Source organism: Panthera tigris, chromosome B1 (assembly GCF_018350195.1).
Source record: "Panthera tigris isolate Pti1 chromosome B1, P.tigris_Pti1_mat1.1, whole genome shotgun sequence".
NCBI lineage: Eukaryota > Metazoa > Chordata > Mammalia > Carnivora > Felidae > Panthera > Panthera tigris.
Genome location: NC_056663.1, coordinates 177,958,235 through 177,974,988, shown reverse-complemented (window position 1 = coordinate 177,974,988; position 16,754 = coordinate 177,958,235).

Here is a 16,754-nt window from a genome sequence, read left to right as displayed (position 1 = left end):
TATTGCAGTTATAATAATGGCTAAAAATGGCTTAGTTAACTCCGAATTTTCTGATCATAAGTCTCTGTAGGAAGACTGGAAAGAAATCTTTAATTCTGAAGAAATAAGAAGTTAAGGATTTCACTGTTTCAGTGAAATAATTTTCTAGAATAAGATCATGAAAGATGCCAGGTTTTCTGAGAACAATCGAGATTTTATAAATATTATCATTTTCTTCTAATCAAGTAACACACACAAACTCCTGACACATAATTGTTCCAAATACCCCAAGCATCAGCAAAATTGCAGATAGCGACACACTCCTATTAGTTCCAAGATGTGTTTGCCTAGTTTGCTTCCTTGTACAAATGAAAGAAGTTAGGCCTTTTCATGCAACTAATTTGTGTCTAAAGGACAGTCTTCCATGCATTCTTAAATTAGTTTAAGTTTTCCCTCGAAACCGCTACCATTGCTCAGCGCTGGCAGATCAAGTTACCACTGCAGCAACCACCATTATCCTTTTGTTTCAACTCTCAACCACATGCTTTGCCCTGCTGTTTGCTAAAAATTAAGTTCTTCTATGAGTTTTCCTATTTGTTGCCTCCCAGATCTCGCTTTTGAGGCTATTGAGAAGAACTTTGTTCTTTTGAGACAATGTAATTCAAGGGTTTTCAGTCCATCTTCATAATTTTACCCTATTATCTCACCCTCCAACACTTCACTCACCATGACCTATGCCTCTATGTATCTGAACACCACTTGTGGGACTGATTTTGATTATTTTATGTGAAGGCTGTTTAACCATTATGCATTTCAATCGATATATATATATGGTAAAGTCAAAGAGGAAATAACAATCAACATAAGATGGGTGATTATGTATTCTAGCTCGAGCCAACCTAGTGACCCTTTTTGTATGTATGATTTAGCTGTCCTGTGTTATAGTCACAAAAAATATAAAATATCTTTATGAATATAATTCACTCTAATTTCAATTTATTTCACTTCTATTAAAAAGAACCAGTCATACAATATATCATTAAAACTGAGTTGAGGTAAAAGTTTGAGGATACAGATGCTATGAATTGATAAATGCCTGTATGTAATATTAAAAAGATTGAAAATAAGTTTATTTCTGAATCTCTGAGATGTTCACTAACCCAAGCAATGTACAAATTTCAATCTCATATATGTTTCAAACCTGAAAGATTCCTTGAGTAGACAACTTATAAATCAACAGGAAAAGGCATTTAGTACAATAGAGTGCTTAAAAGGGACAATCTAAACTCATTTTAAACTTATAGATGATATAGATATAGATGACATAGATACAAATGTAGATGATAGATTATAGAGATAGAGATATATAAAATTATTTGCATAAAAAGAATGGTCTTTAAAAGCTAGTTGACACTTTCAGATGTTTTGGTTCATAACATTTGGGTAACAAACGTACTCAAAGTTAGCACCAGTTAGCAAGAAACAAACAGATTTGAATTTCCTTAACAAAGTCTCCCAAGATTCATATATCCTGTTTCTTTGGCTATTTCTGATTGTTGGTGACTTTTAATGTATGTTCTGAGTTATTCCTTCTGTACCTTTTCCCCAAATTCACTTAACCTTCGTTGTTCACGATGACCACGTCTTTAGCTTACAACCTGAATCCGATCCCTGATTGCTACCAAAAGACTTCAATGTCCCAATAGTTATGATGACATAAAGTGGAATATTTGTACATGCTATATTTTGAAACCATGAAAGACAAAACAACCCCCAGCAGCAATATTTTTCTAGGATAACAGTAGTGAAGTATTGATAGAGATAAATTATATGAAAGTTCAAATCCTGTAAATTTATTATTTATTTACATAACAATAAATTTAATGTAATAAATTATATTTATTATTATTACATTTCAAGTTATCTATACACTAAAGCTTTAATATAATAATTCGGTGCATTTGATATTGTTGCTTTATTGCTCAGTCTGAAACCAGATACTTTTAATGTTAGCTAAAAATTTAATAATTGTATTGATTTACGCTACAATTCTTAATATTGCAATATGGTAAGATATTCTTTTGTTCAATATATTCTTTTTGGGTAAACTGCATAGGTGTTTGTTTTTTTTGTTTTTTGTTTTTTGTTTTTGCTTATTTTTGTACCTCAGTCTCAGAGATTTGAACATCTTTCACATTAGAAATATTTTGAGTTAATTCTAGGCACCAGAAGCGGAAAGTAGCTCTCAACTCCGTGTCCCAACTTTTAGCAAACCTATGCTAAAGGTCACTGCCTTGGAGAAGCTAATTTGCCCTGTGGCTGCTCTGCAGACTTGCCCTGTGACATTGGAGTCACTTTTATATTCATGATCTTGCCATTCAAGAAACTCACAAGTATTCCTTTGTCACATAATGCAGTATGACAAATGTGAGGTATAATTATTAATTCTTCTTCAGGAAGCACTCATTGTTTATAGTCATCCATGATAGAAAAAGTGTTGCACATGCAGAATTTGCCACTGACTCTTCCCCAAGGAAAGTCTAACACTTACCTTTCTGGTGTCCTCAGTCATTAGGACATTCTTTAAGTCTTTTCCCACTGAAAATTTTGAAAGACTCAAGCCTTCAAAAGTGTCCTATGCTTATTATGGGTAAAGGATACATTATTTTATATTCCCAATGCAATAGATATTATGGAATTTTTTAGGCTTAAAGTGAGAAAACTTTTCCATACCAATTTTCTTTTCCATTTATATGAAGTACAAAGTACAATTGCCTGATTCAGAACACTTGTTTTTTTTTCATTTAGTTTATGAAGTTCCATAGTTTTTCTTAATGTGAACTTACACATTGGACACACACGAATTGTCTTTAAAAAAATAAAATAAGACCTTTTCTTTGAAGTAAACTAAAGATAAACGATCACTGGGTCAGTTTCAAGAACAATAGAATTGTTCCATGAATCTCAGCTTCAGATCTGGACTGTCTTATACTCACAGGCTTTATTATCTTTTTCTCAGGTTAACAAAGATCAGCCAGTTGAATCCATAAATAGGATTTCCATCCATATCATTTCAAATGCACTGTCAAAGAATGTTTGCAACTGTACTCTTTAGTAAAGCAGTACAGATAAACAATGAGGCATCTGCTATTCTCTTTATCAATTCTATTTATCATCACTCTCTTGCTTCCTGTGCTGTAGCATTAAATCAAAACCCAAACTCACGGAATCATTTTAGCAATTATTAGAAAAAAAATTCCAAGGTCTAGGTTCAATTTATTTAATATATACTCAGAATTTTGATTTGTGATTTATTTTAGTCATAAAATGACTTTGATCTATCTAGTAAAAATATATTCTGATGGATATTATATACCAGTTTATATAGGTTTCAGACATTTTTGTATTTTAACATGGGCTGGCTAGTAGGGTATTAAAAGTGAATTTTCAATTATGTTTAGACAAAAAATATTAGCAACTAAGTCTTACTTCTCTACTGACGAAAATGACATAGACTACTTTAAATAATTGAGAGATTGTGTGTATGTAATGTATATGACAAAATTATCCCCCATTTGTGTCAGTAATGTTGTCTGAGAGGTACCTTAAATAGGGTGACACACAAAAAAGCTATCTGCCAAAAATTCAAGAATGTGCTAGCCAAAAAAAGAAGTTCCTAGTGTATTATTGAATTATTTATTTAATGCATATGATTAGGAGATTAGGATGATAACCTATTTAACTATAGAGTATATAGTTAAATATGGAATTTCTACTATACTATTTGGTAGAAGATAACAATAGCAATTAAAAATGCCATGATTTTAAGGCAAAAATAAATAACTAGATGTGCTTAGTTTATACATGATTTCATTTTCTCAGGAAAAACTAACGGTGATTTCAGGATCCGTACTAAGTTTTAAAACATAATTTTAACATCGATAGAGTTATCAAATTTTTCCTTTATTCTAAGTAGAAAAGAGCTTACGGAAACAATTTTGTAAGACCTAAATTAATGTAATTAGTTAAATAAAATAATTTCAGAATTTCAAATCATTTGGGCTCTCTTTCTTGTAATAAATGTCTATATATGTATATAAAATTTTAATACCTTTAGTTATACTGTACAATAAATATTCATGTATATGATTATATGAAATAAGATGTTTTCCTTTTATAAATAAATTAATGTGAATAGTTCTAACCAAATTGTTATGAGGCCCTCTCTGTATTCTTTGTGGTCCTTAACTATTCTATAATTCAATAAACATGCTTGACTTGCATGAACATTGGTCCCCACCACCACACTACAGAATTCATGAGCCAGAAAATCAGTTACACTTGATTGCCACCTGCCAAGTGATTACACTTGGTGCCATGTCCCATGCCTGCCTCATAATAGGTGCTCGACAATCACTGGTTAAATAAATGAATACAAAAAACTATGTTAAACATGCATTGTACAGTATAAGGTACATTCATGTGTGTGTATGTATGTGGGAGTGTATTCAGACTCCTGTGTAAATAAGTATGATCCAGCTAAACTTATTTGCTGTCTTTTCAAATACAGAATAATGGCCATTCCCAAAGATGAAACTTAATGCAATTTTACTCAAGAAACTAATTGACTACCTGCATTGCATGCTACTGTGATGGCCACTCAAAGATTTGGGAGCCAGTAAGACAGCTAGGATTTCAAAGTGTTTTACTCCAGGCACAGGGATCAGGGTAAACAACAAAAAGAAGTAAAACGAAAATCTCAGAAACTATAATTATGTTTCTAAGAATGGTATAGAGAGGTCTATAATTTTTTTAAATGGCCTAAAGTTCTCTGACCCTCTTTTGATCTAGAAGTAGGATGTTACTGTCTGCGCCTTGAATCTCAACTGGCCTTAGATAACACTATTAACCAAGCTATAGTGCATAACTTCCGAAACAAGACAAAACACACTATTCACCTTTCACTCTGATACCACAATCACTCTTGGAGCCCTGAGTTGCAAGGTAACGTCTGATTATCCTGACGATAGCATCTTTGAGGAAGACGCAGGCACATGAAGTGCTCTCATGTAGATGCTTAGGTCAACAGTCTCAATTGAGCCCGATCTTTGAGCTCTCTAAGCTCAGGCTGTAGACGAGTAAATAAAATCACGTCAAAATGATTCTAGCCCCACCTTTTGAATCATTTTTCGTCATTCAGGTCTCCATCCTGAAGCCCCAGACACTGAGAAACAGAGATAAGCCATATTCACTGTGACTTGTCATAATTCCTCACCCACAAAATCTGCAAGTTTGTTTTTTATGCCCGTAAGTATGTAGATGCTTGTTATACCTTAATAGAAACATGAAAAAAAGAGTTCAAAAGAATGAGAGATATCAACTAATTTGAGGAAGTCCTGAAAGGCTTCATGAACACAGTTACCCAAATTTGTCATCTGTAGTTTCTGTTGAAGAATTTTTAGTAGTGGGAATAGAAAGTGATCAATTCAAGAGGACAGAGCAACTTTCACCCAAACCGTGGCAATCCAGTCTGGCTACAAGATAGGACACACGTAGATACTAGTTAAGAATCAGGTCAGCACAGTAGGTTGTGACAAAGTTATGAAGGACTTTGATAGCGGGAGTCTGGAATTAATGTAGTACGCACTGGTATGTCACAAGAGATATTTGAATAGTGAGTAAGGATACGAAACACGCACCCATATATTTACATATATCTCTGTAAATGTATCTATATATTTGACAAAATATATATATGCACACATGGCATATTTATATATGAAATTTATATATAAAAACAAATATGCATCGCATTAAGTAAAACTAGAAAACTAATAACATAATTAATGTTTAAAAATTCCAGTTAAAGTGTGTTCCTATATAAATTTTACTGTGTTGGTTTCAAACAACTAAATTTATTTATTTATCTACTTGTTTATTTATTTATTTATGTATTTTTCAAGGAGAGAAGCAGAGAGTGAGGAGGGGAGGGGCAGAGAGCGAGGGAGACACAGAATCTGAAGCAGGCTCCAGGCTCCGAGCTGTCAGCACAGAGCCGTATGCGGGGCTCGAACCCACGAACTGTGAGATCATGACCTGAGAGGAAGTCAGATGCTCAACTGACTGAGCCACCTAGGAGCCCCTCAAACAACTAAAGTTTAAAGAATAGATTTTTTCCTTTTGCCATTTTCATTGAACTTTATTGGTATGCATGCATTTAAGCTCATCTTAATATTTGACCAAGTCAATTTTTTACAGCTGAGACATAAAATTAGTTATGTAAGAATTATTTTCGATTTTGCTACTTTATTCTAAATATTTTCTTTATTAATAAGGCCATATAAATTTTAAGTATGCCTTTAAAGATATGCAGCATGAATTCAGGCACCTGAATCAAACATTCGATTACTAACTCTTTGCTTCTTTTGTCTTCCCATGCATAAGTAATTGGAGAGCATTGCTAAGATTTTCTTATAAAAATTTTGAGAAAAGCTAATAGATCAGTCATTTCATCATATAAACAAAACTGAAGCTTGACAGAAAACATTATTATAGTCTCAAGATCCAAGGAATTTTTTTTAATGTTTACGAAAAATAAAAATGTGTTCATTCTTCAGTTTAGTGGACTGGATATAGTCCACCATCCCTGAAGCACTAAATACAATAGAAATACAGTCTTGGGGCGCCTGGGTGGCTCAGTTGGTTAAGCATCCGACTTCAGCTCAGGTCACGATCTCTCAGTCCGCGAGTTCGAGCCCCTCATCGGGCTCTGGCCTGATGGCTCAGAGCCTGGAGCCTGCTTCCGATTCTGTGTCTCCCTCTCTCTCTGCCCCTACCCCGTTCATGCTGTGTCTCTCTCTGTCTCAAAAATAAATAAAACGTTAAAAAAAAAAATGCAGTCTTGTTTGTAATTACCCTAAAAAAGTACATGACAACAACAATAGAGAAAGTTAGTTGAGATAAAAAAAAATCTTTGAGAAATATAACTTTAAAAATATATAACTTTCACTTTAATAGAATTTACTAAATTCCTTTTTAAAAATTTTTTAATGGTTATTTATTCTTTGAGAGAGAGAGACAGAGACAGAGAGAGACAGAGAGACAGAGCATGAATGGGGGAGGAGCAGAGAGAGGGAGACAGAATCTGAAGCAGGCTCCAGGCTCTGAACTGAGCACAGAGCCTGATGCAGGGCTTGAACTCACAAGCCGTGAGATCATGACCTGAGCCAAAGTCAGTCGCTCAACCAACTGAGCCACCAGGTGCCCCAGAATTTACTAAATTCTTATCATTTTTATTTTATGTACTTCCACAAACAGGCCATAAATTTATAAATAATAGCATACATCATGCTAGATTTTAAATTTTTGTTTGTTTAATTTCTTTCCCCATCTTACAGATAATAAATTCTTTATGGACAGCAATTTTGTCATCTTCAGTGTTATATCCTTGGAACCATATTGCATTGTTATTAAAGTTATAAACAAGGATCTGCTATTCAATTTCCAATGCAGTGGGATTTTAAACACTGAGAGAATCTTTTATTCCTGTAGTTCTCCTCTGCCTCCATTCTCTGCCTGAAATTTCAGGAATCCTTGTATTTATCTTAAGCCTTTAATGCAGGGTAAAATCAAAATACTTTATAATCTTCATGGGGACAGAGATGATTCAACTTTTTCATTTTAATTTCCAGTGTATAAGGTAGGGACTGACAAACGTTAATTAATGTTTGTTGCATAAACGGATGGATGGATGGATGAATGAATACAAAAATGAATGAAAGACTTTATACTTTTCCTCTTATCTTCTGCCACATTTGATATAAAAAGATTTGTAATTACCATGGATTGGATTGCACATTGAAATATTAAAAAAAATAAAGGCTAAAAACAAAGGAGAGAAATATGAATAATATTAAAATGAAAATTTTTCAAATAAAAATGCATTTATTAATAATGCATGGACAGGGAGACATAGTATGGAGACACTGAGTGTGGGTTAGTTTTAAGTATGTTGAAACCATTCTAAAGAATGCAAGGAAAAAAAACTGATCTGTATTCATTAATGACTAAGTAGCCAAAATGGTGCTCGATATCCTTCAACAAATTGTTACATTAAGTGGTAAGTGATAGTCTTTCTATTTTACAGGTAAGAAAACTTTAATAAAACCAGGATTCCAAACATGTTTGTATGACATGGGTCTTTGTTAAACCACATATTCAATCATACACAATTTAAATTTTATAAATGACTACTCCTCCAGAAACAATGCTGTGATTCTTCTCAGTCATGCTGGAATGCCCGGGAAACTTGTCTGTAGATATCTTTATTTGACCTACCAGATGAACGCGTTACAAAGTGTAATCCATCTTTATTTTCTGAAAGATTTTATACTTCAATTTCCTAGCTCTCTTATTTTACATTCTATTTCAATTCTATTATTACTCAAAACTGATCTTGTAGATTTACTTAGTTAATTAGGACTGTCAACTACTCAAAGTGTAGAAAAATGGGAGCAAGTAAGACATTAATACCAGAAAAGAATAGCTACTATTTGGGGAATAAAATATAATTCTTATGTAAGCTAGTGGGAAAATGGTTTAATATTTTAAAAAATACCTACTTTAGATCATAAAAATTTGAATTAAGATACTAGAACTTTTTATAATTAGATAAGAGGTATTTTAAACCTAATTGAAAATTAATAAATATTTTCAAGACTATCCATCAATTGTAGTATAAACCTTACTTTAAATGGGTCCGAAGTAATATGAAAACAGGAATACAGTACTTTTATTATCAAATGGTATAAGGGAAAAAAAAAACAAAAACAAAAACAAAAACTACAGCACATGGTTATTTTGAAATAATTCAGTTAAAATCATCATGATAGTATAAGAACACTTAAAAAGAAACCTAATAAATTGTGTAGACGTCCCCCCCCTTTTTAGAGAGAGAAAGCATGGGTGGGGGAGAGGGGAAAAGGGAGAGAGACAGAACTTTAAGCAGGCTCCTCGCTGAGCAATGCTAGGCTTGATCCCATGGCCTATGTCTCATGAATTGAACCGAAAACAAGAGTTGTATGCTCAGTCAACTGAGCCATCCAGGTGCCCCTTAAGTAAACATGTTTATCATTATTGTGACAATATGGCCACAAAATTAGATCTTATAAAAATATCAGGCTGGACTATTATGCTGGATCATTAGTTACTATGACCCTAGAAATAGTAGGACAGATAACTTTTTTATCCAGATATTTCCAGTGTTATATGACTGTAACTGGTCACATGAAATCTTAACATTTGTTGTAATATTGTTTTTTTCTGCCTATGTAAAAATGCTTATTAGTACCAGAGAAAACTTTCTATTTAGATTAAAAACAATCTGTTTTATGGGCATAAGAGATGAAGGAAAGCCCTACTGAATTTACATAAAGTTATCATGAAATAAATAATTGAACATATCAAATAGATTTATGCAAATAGTATTGGTTTTATTTTATCTTTAAACATTGTTTTAAGTCTTGCATTATATAACAGGGTATTAAAACCTGAAATAAATATTGACAATATAACATTGCAAAAGTTAGATTCTAATAGTTCTAAGTGTAGCTTTTAGATCTTACAGTGCAAACTTCATTTTATGTCTACTGCAGAATAAGGTGAATGAATTTAGAGAAATAGAACTAGCACTTGTTTTGAAATGAATTGATGTTAGTTTAGAAAAAAAGGCTACCCATATCCTGAAAGCTTAGTAATTCCACCAAGATATACCTTAATATTAATATTTTATTTTTAATAAGGCATGTCGTATTGATTTATAAATTCAAATCTATACATCTTAAACATATTTCTGTATGTCCTCTTTCTTGGGATAACCTTCTATTTTTACATTGAATTTTTATCATCTATGTTGTATGGCAATAATCTTATTTACAATCATTTTTATATCCATTTCTTACAATTTCTGGAGGGAAAGGATGGGTTTCTAAAATCTAACCACGAAGCTTTTCAGTTTAAAGTAATGTGTATTCTATCCCATTGCTCAAACAGTAAATTTTATATTTCTCTTTCAATTATTTCCTAAAGTTGGCTTTATTTGTTAAAAATAGTGAAACTGATGTCAAGGAATTAAGAGTTTATTTTAAAGTTAACTATCATTAGGAAATAATTAGTAAGTACCTCATTAGCTAAAAGGTCATTCTAAAAGAAGCACAAAAATATGCATCCATTTATTCACTCAAAAAAAATTATTGAGCTGGTCTAACACAAAGATGGAGAATAACAGCTACTAAAACACATGCTGGGGATATAATAATATATAAAGATATGGACTTGCTTTCAAGAAAGGGATAAAATACTAATAAAATAAAGGCTTTCAATCATTATAGTCCAAGGAGATCTCAACAAGTAGCGAACATCTAAAATCTAGAAAGTGGTTACAAAACTTATGGTATTTTCAGTGTTGAAATTTTAAAATACTTTTTACATTTCTATCCCAGCTATGGAATATACACTTAAGAGATAAATATCAATTTTTAATTTTGACCAACTTCAGCTTCCCTGATCTCATACTTAGAAACGTGACTTAGGGCAAGGTAGTTACCCTTCTTAATCTTCAATTTCATCTTTTGCAAACAATAATGATGGTCAACTTTTCTGAAGTGCTTATATGTGGCTGGAATGTTATTAAGCATTGGATCATTTAATTCTTTCAATTGCAAGGTAAGTGTGTGTGTGAATTGAAACACAATAGATAAGATATAAAAACACCACAACTGAAAAGTGGTGAAGTTGGAATTTGAACCTATTCTTGTCTAGATACACGACTTATGATCATAATAACTCTACATGGCTCCTACTGAAAAATATTTATGACAATTCAATGAAATAACAAAAATTAAGTGTTTAACATAGTGTCTAGCGTGTAGAAAATTCTCAGTTAATTAGCTGTAATTATGCTTATCTTAATATATGGTTTATTATTGATATATATTATTTATATTATGTGATTATATGTATTAAATATATAAATATAACAGCAAAACAATAATTTTGCATATTAATTTTAGAGTTTTCTTTAGGCTGCCATAAGTACTTAGCAATATTATCATGAAAACTAATGCGATCCAGATATAATGCCTATACCAGAGTTCTAGTAAGTGTTGAGTAAGTAACCAAAGAGGCATTCAAAACAACTCATTGAAATACAAATTAGAATATTCTGGATCCCAGTGTCCAAAAATATAGAGGGATTGGGTAGGTACTGAAGATAGTGGATATGGGATATTGTTTTGTTTGAACAAATATATAAATTAATTGAACAAAAGAAATAAATGTGTTGAAGATAATTGAAGCCATTTCTCATTGCCAAAGAATATATTTTAAAACATCACAAGGAGAGGGGCATCTGGGTAGCTCGGTTGATAAAGCATTTGACACTTGATTTCAGTTCAGGTCATGATCTCATGGTCCTGAGATCAAGTCCTGAGTCAGGCTCTGTGCTGAGTGTGGATCCTACTTGGATTTTCTTTCTTCCTCTCCCTATGCCCCTCCCCCACTTGCTCTCTCTCTCTCTCTCTCTCTCTCTTTCTCTCCCTCAAAAAATAAATATTAAAAAAAATTACAAAAAGAAAGAATAAAACCGGAAATATTGAATTAAAATTATAGATATTATTTCATTATGGGTAGAAAATAGAGAAAAATGCAGAGGTATATAAATATGTATACATACTTAACACACTTGTGTATAAATACATTCCAAGATGTATTTTCTAGTTTTGCCCACTGGGAGAGTGTAGAGGCCCTTAAAACCCCGTAACGATGAGCATTTTGAGAGCCCTGGTCCTGATTTCAAAGTGACATCTTCCATTAAATGGAATTAAGGATACTTGGCAAAAACATTAATTCTGGATGGAGGCATTAAGACAAGGGAGTAGTAAGAGGGCCCTTGGTTTGTCTCATCCCTTAAAGATAGCTAGATCAACATCAAATCATTTTGAACATCTACGAAATTGATCTGAGGATTAAGAGAACAATCTGCATAATTTGAGTGAGAAACCATGACAGGCATGCAGTGCAGAGAGGGGATATGGGGGAAAGAAAATTCATGATACCAAAGAGGGGTGGGAGTCCTTTTCACAGAGAGGACAAAGAGAGAATAGAGAGAATAGCACATCAGGTTCATGAAAAACAAAACAAAACAAAACAAAAACACTCCCCCCAAACCTTTGATGAGGGAACAGTGAGGACATGAAAATCACAAGTTTTTCCAAACCATGGAGCTGAAATTTTGAGTTTTTGAAACTCTGTGCCATCTGCTAGAGTAGATCTGTGAGGGTGGGGATGCTCCTGGGGATGGGGGGAGGTTCAGGGACAGACAGTAGACAGCATGGTATGAGGATACCCTGGGTGACACTGGGAGAGAAAGTTCCATTTCCTGAAGTGCATTTGGAAGAGGATGTATTGACTCTCCATGGTCAGAAGACCGAGCTGGCACCTTTGAGCAGCCATTCAACAGCAGAGGACAAGGGTGCACATTGAGCGTAGATAAGGTAGTTAAAGCTTTTCGCTATGCGTCACTATAAACTCCAGGTGCAGCCACGTGACTGTTTTTCCTGGACAGAACTGGACCAGAAGCAGTGCTGGGAGGCTTTTCTCAGGAGGAGGGGAGTGGGTCTACGCCTTGCTGGGTTCTTTAAGATTTGGAGTTTTGAATCCCAGTCGCACATCAAAGTAAAATACAGAAGAGCTAAGGCGCTAGACATGTGGATGGCCCAGGCACAGAAGGATTGAGAGCAGGGATCTGATGGAAGCCTGGGGCACAGGAAGGAAGATTTTTCACTTGTCTATGAGGGCTCCCTGAACTGCAGTGCACACAAGTTCCCCCTACCTGCAGACAAGAGAGCAGGCTGATGCCATCTTCTCCCCCTCCCCCCACACCCACCCACCAGCAAGACTGGACTTCAGTGAACAGCATAGAGACCCCAGTGGAGGTTGGAGCAGCTTACACAGACCCCACCCACCTGTGCCCTAAAGGGATATTTTTCAAAAGTAGGTCTGATTGTGAGCCAGTGCAACAGACCTCTCCCCCAGACGACCAACACAGGACCCCGGTATGGACCAAATCTACTGATCATAGAGGGCTCCAAAGTGCCTGCTTCGGTTCTGGTGGAAATAGGAACAGACTTTCTTCTTTCTTTTCTTTCTTTCTTTCTTTCTTTCTTTCTTTCTTTCTTTCTTTCGTTTTAATTCAGGCTTATAGTTTTTTGTTCATTTGGTTTTGTTGTTGTTGTTTCTTTTCTTTTGGATCAGGCCTCTTTTCTTTCCGCCTTCATTTTCTTTGGCATCAGGCTTTTAGTTTTTTTGTTCATCTGTTTGGTTGTTTGGTTTTTTATTTGTTCCTTTTTATTTTCTCTTTTTTTGGATCAGCACCCCCCCCTTTTTTTTTAATCAGGCATATTTTAAAAACAAATCATAACACACCTACTTAAAGTCCAAATATTCCCCACTGCAATCAAGGAGGAACTCTGCAGAGGACTGACCTGGGGAAAAGACTAGCCAAATAACAACAGCAGAGTGCATATAAACTACACCAGAAACACTCCCTGAAGTGCCAGGTCCTGGACAGTGTAAAATTATTTCTTAATGTAGCATTACACTCAGGAGCAAGAAACATAACAATCTTTCATAATATGCAAAAGACAAACTTAGACAAAATGACAAGATGGAGGAATTCTGCCTCAAAGAAAGATCAAGAAGAAACCAGGGACAGGGATCTGCTGAAAACAGATATAAGTAATATAGCTGAATAATAATTTAGAACAAAAGTCATAAAAATATGAACAGGGCTTGAAAAAACATAGAAAATTCCAGAGAAACTCTTGCTGAAGATAAGTGACTGAAAAACTAGTCAGGCCAAATGTGGAAAGTGCTATAGCTGAGATGCAAAAACAACTGGATGTAATTACAATAAGGATGGAAAAAAGCAGAGAAATAAATAGGTGACATAGAAAATAAAATTATGGGAAAAAATGAAGCTGAACAGGAGAGGGAAAGAAAACTATTAGATCATGAATATAGACTTAGGGAAATCAGTGATTCTATAAGGTGCAAAAATATCTGTAGCATAGGGTTCCCAGAAGCAGAGCATGAAATAGGGACAGGAGGTTTATTTGAACAAATTAAAGCTGAGACCTTCCCTAATCTGGGGAAGGAAACAGGCATTCAAGTCCACGAGGCACAGAGTACTACCCTCAAAAATCAAAACAGGTCCACAACAAGACATATCATAGTGAAACTTTCAAAATAGAAAGATAAAGAGAGAATTCTAAAAGCACCTAGGAGCAAAAGGTCCTTAACCTATAAGGACAGGCACATAAGATTAGCAGCAGGCTGTCAAGAGAAACTTGACAGAACACGAGGGAGTAGCATAATATATTCAACATGCTAAACTGAAAAATATGCAGCCAAGAATACTTTATAAAGCAAGGCTGTCATTCAGGATAGAAGGAGACATAAAAATGTTCTAAGGTAAGAAAACACTAGAGGAATTTTAAACCCCAAACCAGCTCTGCAAAAAATTGTTAAGGGGAAATTTGAGTGGAGAAAAAAAAAAAAGATCAAAGCAACAAAGACTAGAGAAGACCAAAAAACATCACCAGAAACACCTAGTCTACAGGTATCACAATGGCACTAAATTCTTATCTTTCAATAATCACTCTGAATGTAAATGGACTAAATGGTCCTAGAAGAAGACATAGGATATCAGAATGTAAACAAACAAACACACAAACAGTAAGACCTGCTTACAAGAGACTCATTTTAGATAAAGACACCTCCAGATTGAAATTGAGTGGTTAGAGAACCATGTATCATGTTAATGGACATCAAAAGAAAGCTGCAGTAGTCATACTTATATCAGAAAAACAAGATTTTAAGCCAAAGACTGTAATAAAATATGAAGAACACCATGTTATAATCAAAAGGTTTATTGAAATAGAAGATCTAAATTTTGTAAATATTTATGACCCCAACTTTGAGAAGCCAAATATATAAATCAATAACAAAGTTAAAGAAACTCATTGATAACAATACAATAGGAGTAGGGGACTCTAATGCCCTACTTACAACAATGGATAGATCATCTAAGAAGAAGAAAGATCAACAAGAAAACAATGGCTTTAAATGACGCACTGAATCAGATGGACTTAAAAGATATAATCAGAGCATTTCACCATAAAGCAGCAGAAAACACATTCTTTTCAAGAGCACATGGAACATTCTCTAGAATAGATCACATCTTAGGTCACAAATCAGTCCTCAACTGGTACAAAAAAAATTGAGATCATACCATACATATTTTCCAGGAAATCAATCACAAGAAAAATTTTCAAGGGTCCTCCAATACATGGAGGTTGAAGAACATTCTATTAAAGAATAAATAGGTTAACCAGGAAATTAAAGAAGATATAAAAAAAAAATACATGGAAACCAATGAAAATGAAAACACAACAGCCCAAAACCTTTGGTGTGCAGAAAAGGTGGTCATAAAAGGGAAGTATATAGCAAGACAGACCCTCCTTGAGATAAAAGAAGTCTCACACCTATAAGACTGGGAAAAGGACATCAAATAAAGCCTGACACAGGCAGAAGAAGGGAAATAATGAAGATTAGAGCAGAAATAAATGATACAGAGATTTCAAAAAATAGTAGAACACATCAATCAAAGTTACTTCTTTTAAAGAAGTAACAAATTTGATAAAACCCTGGCCAGACTTCTCAAAAAGAAAAGAGAAAGGGCCCACATAAATAAAATCATGAATGATAAGGGAGTGATCACAACCAATATCACAGAAATACAATTATAACACAATGTTATGAGCAATTAATTATATACCAACAAATTTGGCAATCTTGAAGAAATGGATAAATTCTTAGAAACATATAAACTCCCAAAACTGAAATGGGAAGAAATAGAAATTTTGAATAGACCCATAACCAGCAAAGAAATTGGGTCAGTAATCAGAAATCTCCCAACAAACATGATGGCTAAGACCAGATCTATGAATCTAAGACTGGCTGGCTTTCAAGTGGAACTCTACCAAACATTTAAATAAGAATTGATACTGAGGCGTTAATAGTGGGTGGCTCAACTGGTTAAGCATCTGACTTCAGCTCAGTTCATGATCCACCGTTTGTGAGTTCTAGCCCCATGTTGGGCTCTGCGCTGACAGCTCTGAGCCTGGAGCCTGCTTCAGATTCTTGTGTCTTCCTCTCTCTCTCTGTCCCTCCCCTGCTTGTTCTCTCTCCCTCTCTCTCTCTCTCTCTCTCTCAGAAATAAATTTAAAAAGTCTAACTTTTTTAAATAAATAAATAAATAAATAAGAATATCGATTCTTTTGAAACTGTTCCAAAAAACAGAAATGGAGGCAAGACTTCCAAACTCATTCTATGAAGCCAGCATTACCTTGAATCCAAAAGCAGACAAAAACCCCATTGAAAAGAAAAATTCAAAACCAATATCCCCGATGAACATTGATGCAAAAATTTTCAACAAGATACTAGCGAATTGAATCCAACAGTACATTAAAAGAATTATTCACCATGATCAAATGGGATTTATTCCTGGGATTCAGGATTAGTTCAATATCTGCAATTTGATCAACACGATGCATCACATTAATATAAGAAAGGAGAAGAACCATCCGATCCTCTAAATAGATGCAGAAAAAGTATTTGACAAAACACATATCCTTTCTTGATAAAAATCCTCAAGA